This window comes from Temnothorax curvispinosus, unplaced genomic scaffold (assembly GCF_003070985.1).
Source record: "Temnothorax curvispinosus isolate PA1 unplaced genomic scaffold, ASM307098v1 QBEX01010453.1, whole genome shotgun sequence".
Lineage (NCBI taxonomy): Eukaryota > Metazoa > Arthropoda > Insecta > Hymenoptera > Formicidae > Temnothorax > Temnothorax curvispinosus.
This window is the reverse complement of record NW_020220233.1, coordinates 6,029-12,492: the sequence shown is the minus strand read 5'-3', so window position 1 is coordinate 12,492 and position 6,464 is coordinate 6,029. Positions and strand designations below refer to the sequence as shown.

Genomic DNA, 6,464 nt, shown 5'->3' with positions numbered 1-6,464 from the left:
TTTCTCATAATAGGATACACTTGCGCCACTGTAGCCTTTATATTAGAATTAGTAACGGGTCGATCTGCACCCAGACCTAAGAACCAAATGATCGAACAGAATACCTACAGAAAAGAAACAAAAAGCTGGAATAAGCAGTAAAATCCCGAAAATGTTAGCTTGGAATTAAGAAATCAACTTTTCGTACGATTTACTCTTGAAGCTTTTTTTTTATAGATTAACTTTTGCAAAAAAGTAACAAAATGCTTCGTTAGTTGCATGTCACACAAGATGTTAAGCTAATATTATTTATATATATATTGTGACATTTTCTACTACTATTGCAAGGACACTTGTAATCATATAAATTTCTTGCAAACGTGTATTGCCGAAAAATTTTATCGTTTTTACACATGCATCAAATTCACTCAAATTCACATCATTATCACCTCCCTTCGTGTATTACATTTTATTTAACACGAGCAGTTAGTACAGTACGCGAGTTTCTCAAAATAACAAATTCAAAATGCAAATTTCTAATATTAATAACAGTGAGACGCCTAAACCAGTTTTCTAAATATTTTATAACATTTATCAATTAGAATAAATACGACATAATAATTTTGGTATCTATGTGTCGAAAATTTTACATAATTATTATTAATAAAGCAAATAATTTACGTGTACCTATACGTTTGTGTGTATATAAATAATATACAAAAACACAATATTAAATATAAATGCGGTATGCAATACTTATATAAGCAGAATTTTATACGATATCTTGTATTTGTATTTAAGCAGAAAATTTATAATATACGAAATAATACTTTTCGGGATATTATATTCAAATAAAATTGAAGGATCGATATATAAAATCAATATACAGTGTAAAAAATATATACTTTATTTTAATAGATTTACAAGTTGTATTCACAATATCTAACAATTCGATAGTTGCTGAAAGAACAAGTACCGAATCGTTGGTAGAAATAATATCGCATATCTTTGTTCCAATTTTCACATACGTATTCATTTAACAACATAACACACAAATAATAACAAATAAAAATTACAGGCCAATAGGCACATGCGAGTCGATATTCTAAAAAACTTTGACTTATTTGTTGATTAATTGTCATTTAAATTTTCTAACATTTAATGATAACTTCATGAGAAGGCAATCAACATTTATTTTACACAGGCGAATCCTATTCGGTTTTTCTCCATGTCAAACGCAGTATACTACCGACAAATAAATACATCGCCCAAAATCCACTCCACACCATCGTTAGTCTCAAAATGTTCAATGAAGCCGGATATGCACTTACCGTTTTCTATGGACTACGAAATATTAAACATGGCATGATATTTCTATTCTAAAAACAATTTAAATCTTTATATAGCAATATTCTTTACCTTAAAGATATAATCTTCACTAGTGAGTCTGAACGTCTTATCGCTTAGGACAAAATTGATATCGGGCAAAATAGAAATCTCGTTGCAGTCCACCTTTAAATGAAGATTAATGTTAGTAATCCATATTAATAAAATCCGTAACTTATCAAACATTTATTAATTTATTTCAATAATTTATACAAGATAATTGTGAAAGCTGCCATTAACGAAAAGGATCTATTATATTTACTGTTCCATCATTAACACCGATCTCTCTGTTAATAACTGCGATATCGAACGGTGGTCCAGCTATCAGAGAGGTGCCCGTGTCGACAATAGTTTGACAGCCGTTCGCGCATAAGTTATTACCGTTTATTTAAACCCTATATAGTGCGATAGCAATATCAATTAGTTGACATATCGTCCGTGATCGCCATACGTATAATTTAGAAAGAACTACGTATTTATCCATGGTAAATTGCCAGTATCTTTTTTTAGTAACATTAACATACGTAAACTCGCTCTCGTAATGAGCGGAATTGGAGCCACCCAGTATCAGTTCACCACCCATCGCGGACGAAAAATCTCTGTACGGGTTGTGTAATTTTGTATTGTACATTTGCATTTTGCATTGCATGGAAAGACAAAGTATATAATTAAAAAAATAATTTTAAACACACGTGAGACATACGGAGAGATACATACCGATTTAGATAGAAACTAAAAACGTGTCAAAACTCTTAATTGTGTTGTTCGAGTAGGTTGTTAAAGACAGGTAGGTTGTTAAAGCCAAAAATCTTTCAAAAGCCAGTTAACGAGGGGCAACCCATTCCCAAGACACCGTCGAATTTTGAATTGGAGAGGGATCTTGCGTCCAAATAGTCCGTCGTTTCTCCGAATGTTTGGAATACAACCTTAAGGCCAGCAACCTACGAAATGTTGATATTAATAAAATATAATCGCGTATGTTTTTTTTTTTCGGAGAATAATAGCAACATGTGTTCCTTAAGGCCATTGCACGTAACAAAGTTTTAGTCATAATCGTAAGGTCGTAAGAAAATAAACCAATCACACTCGATTATTCTTCGTGCTCAAGGAGAATAATCGACTGTGATTGGTCTATTTTCTTACGGCCTTACGGTTATGACTAAAACTTTATTACGTGCAATGGCCTTTAGAAAACTTTCATAGATTATGACTATAATTAGAATTAAGTCGAACAATTTACTTGACGATGACTTACGATTACTACATCGGTAGACAAGGACCCAAACACACGGCCATCTCCGTAATTAAGAAGAAATGGATTATTCTGTGATATATATGTGGTGGACTTTGTATGATCATACTTATTATGATTCACTGCAAAAAGTAATAAATATAATTAAATTAGTTAATATTGAAAAGTCTAAAAATATAAAAATTTCCCTTTATTAACCCTAGAGAGTCTTTGCGGGGTAATACGTTACCCCACGCAAAATTCAAATTCGCATCATTTCAGCTAAATTTTTGGTTCTTTGTTTTGTTTTTCGAAATTTTTTTATTGTTTTTTTTTTACTACCACAAACTGATGACTACTATCGTCTTCTCTATTAAAGAGCGAACAAAATTATCTATTACAAAGTTTTCTAACAACAAATAGAAACATTATACACGCGGTACAAGTTTGTGGTAATTTATTACCCCGCTTGGCCTTTTACGTATGAGAAAATTCATAAAGACTCTCTAGGGTTAATCTAAGTATATAACTAACAGTAGTTTAAATCATCAAATGTATTTATGTTTATACTTTTTGGTTTAGAACATGAGCTGTTTTGTATCAAAAAATATTTGTATTTTTTAGGTAAATGATAAATAATATAAGTAAGAGAGTATATATAATTGTAAACCTTAGCTACACAATATTTACTTTACCACGTTTCACTTTTGTGAAACAGTTGCCTTAAAAATTTTATAACTTTACTTAAAATGCAAATGGAAAAAACACAAATCTACAGCATTATTCTTATATTTTTACTTGATATCAATCATTAAACGAGAAAAAAATAATTAAAATTATTTTAATATTTAAAACAATAATATATTTTAATACAAATGTACATGTATAAATAATAGAATATCGAAGAGATAGCGATGTTATGATATACTTACAGCAAGCAGGTTGGCTAAGCAGGATGCAGTCTTCGGATGGCACCCAAAGATCTGAGGAACCAGTGTCGAAAAGTATTCTAAACATCTGCGGTGGAGTTCCAATTTCGATAATACCATAGTATTGAACATTCTTATAATTAGTCAGAGGTACAGTAACCGTAGCTAAACGGAGCTGTATCATATTATTGTCCGTCGAAGATTTTCCAACGGTGCATGTATGTCCTGTATAACGGAATTCTTGAAACAACATAAAGAATATTCCATTATGTTATACGCATATATGTATCATATAAACAAGAATGTACAAATATCATACAACATAATTACGAATTTCGAATAATTTATTAGATCATTTTCAAGCACTTCTTATTTAAAAACTATTAAAGCTACATTTTGGTATTAAGAATTAAATGTTACCAGCATTTATATATTTACGCATTAGAATGTAATTTAGGTACTTTAAATGCAAATTGCTCTGTACACAACGCTGATTTCACTTAAGATAAGAGCTTCAAAGGGATCCTTAAAGCATCTCTTAGTCTGCTCACTTTATTGGGACTTTAAAAATGCGTTTCTTCTACATATTTGGTGTACAATTATCGTATTTATTGAAGTATTTATCGCGAATTCTGCGTCGATTCCAAGAAGTTGGAGAAGCGCGATCTTTATACAGTATTTATCACGCGAACGTCGATATAAATGTGCAATGTTTGTACATAATATGTACTCACCTATGTAACTTCGCATTGATTAATACGAAGTTGAGTACCACGATTGCCACGAAGAGTCGATACATATTTCTTGAATTTCTTGGCGATTAAAGTTACAAAAGTTAAAAAGATTTTATTGTCATTTCCTATCGATTGACCCCAAAACCGATACGCGCATTAGAGAGAGAGTGTAGTCGATTACTATCGTGTGATTTCTGCCCAGTGCTCTGAATGTCAACGTGAAGAAATTCAAGCAAGCGCGGGTAAACGGTGCACCTTTTACCCATAAAACTGCTGGGCTGCTGCCCAATCCTTGGACGTGCGCTGGGTAACGGATGCAGCCAGTAGTACTGAACAGGGTAGCGTTTCGCGAGGCGAACGCGGCGTGCTCGTGCGTGGGAGATGCCTAATACGAGCGGAGTATATGGCCCACCACGTGCCGTATATCCCTAAGACGCGTCGACTGCTACCGAATCCCGGATCCCCGGGCAACCGATGAGCGACACGTTAACAGTACGGGGTGACTTGTGCGTTACGTGGGAGCTGGTGACACGGCACCAGCGACGGCGACTCGTCAAACGTGAGCTAAGATCGCTCGATGCGAGTACTACGGGGGTAGAGAGCCCCGCCGGGAGGCTACCGGTGCCCTACCAGATGGTGTTGGACTCGTAGGGGCGGTGGTTCGCATAGCCGAATGAGCGGCATGGAGGGCCTAGTGTGGGTCAGCGCTATGAAGCTCATTGGGCTGTTACGGCATGAAGCTGTTGCGCATTACCTGTAAGAAGGGTGCTTTGGCACCCCGGTCCTGTCAGTTTGAGCTGATCTAATCCGAGTAGATCACGCTCGCTGCAGGATTAAACCCTGTTACCTGGGGAACAGCTCAGGTACAATAGTGAGTCATAAGTGCGTTACGGGAAACCGTGTCTACCAGTGGCCAGAGGTGTCGCCTATACCGGGAGTATGTAATCCGAAGGGTATGTATCTCTGTAATATGGGCAAATCCACGGTGGCGGATTCCGTTACTGCTGTGCAGGGAAGTACTGATAACGTTCAGTCGCACTCCGACCACGAGAAAGATTCTGGGGGGCTAATCGCCCCCCCCCAGACCCCCCGGTGCGGTCGTATCTATGACTCTCATTACAGTAGCCAAATGCGTCATCTAATTAGTAACGCGCATGAATGGATTAATGAGATTCCCACTGTCCCTATCTACTATCTAGCGAAACCACTGCCAAAGGAACGGGCTTGGAAAAATTAGCGGGGAAAGAAGACCTTGTTGAGCTTGACTCTAGTCTGGCATCGTTCCGAACGCTGCTTATATACAAGTACGTGTTTACGTTCTTGTTTTTATTAGAAGGTGAAAAGGAGAGCGATAAAGCGGATAAAGAGTTTTAAAAGTTCTATAAACATTAAGCTTCTAACAGCCCAATAGCTCTTTTCACTAATTTAATCTGGATACACTTGCACCACTATAGTCTTCATATTGGAAATAGTAGTTGGTCGGTCTCGTCAGATTTTAGAACGATCAAAAAGAGTATAAAAAACAAAAAGCTAGAATAACATTTCGAGATAGATAAAATTTCAAAAATGTTAGCTTGGAATTAAGAAATTAATTTTACGTAGGATTTGCTCGAAACCTTTCTTTTACCGATCTCTTGAAAAATATAATAAATTGTTGCATAATTTGCATAATACAAGATGTTTAGCTGCTATTATTTATATAGTCTTATATTTTCTCCTAATATTGCGGGGACATTGGTTCGTAATTATATAAAATTTTTGCAAACGTATATTGCAAGAAAATTTTATCGTTGTTACACATCATGTATCAAAATTACTCGATAATCTTTCTTTGTGTATCATGTTTTATTTAACACTAGCAGTAGTCAACACAATATGCAAAATTCTAAAAATAACAATTTTAAAGTATAAGTTTATAATGTTAACGATAGTGAGATACCTAAACCAGTTATGCAATATTATAACAATTTATTAATTAGAATACATACGACATGATAATTTTTGTATCGACAATTTGGTATTTATGTGTCGAAAATTTTGGATAATTTTTATTAATAAGCAAAAGATTTATGCGTATATACGTTTGTGTAAGCATAAGAAATGTAAAAAGTTATATATATTTTGTTTACAAATGCGGTATGTCAGACTCTTATACATATAAGCAGAATGTTATATGATATCTCGTACTCGTATGTAAGCGGAAAA

At 34.6% G+C, this 6,464-nt stretch overlaps 1 pseudogene; it reads right to left on the bottom strand.

Annotated features, from left to right (window-relative positions):
* Positions 1-1,170: 1,170 nt before the first annotated feature.
* On the bottom strand, positions 1,171-4,979 carry LOC112460356 (annotated as a pseudogene).
* Positions 4,980-6,464: the final 1,485 nt, after the last annotated feature.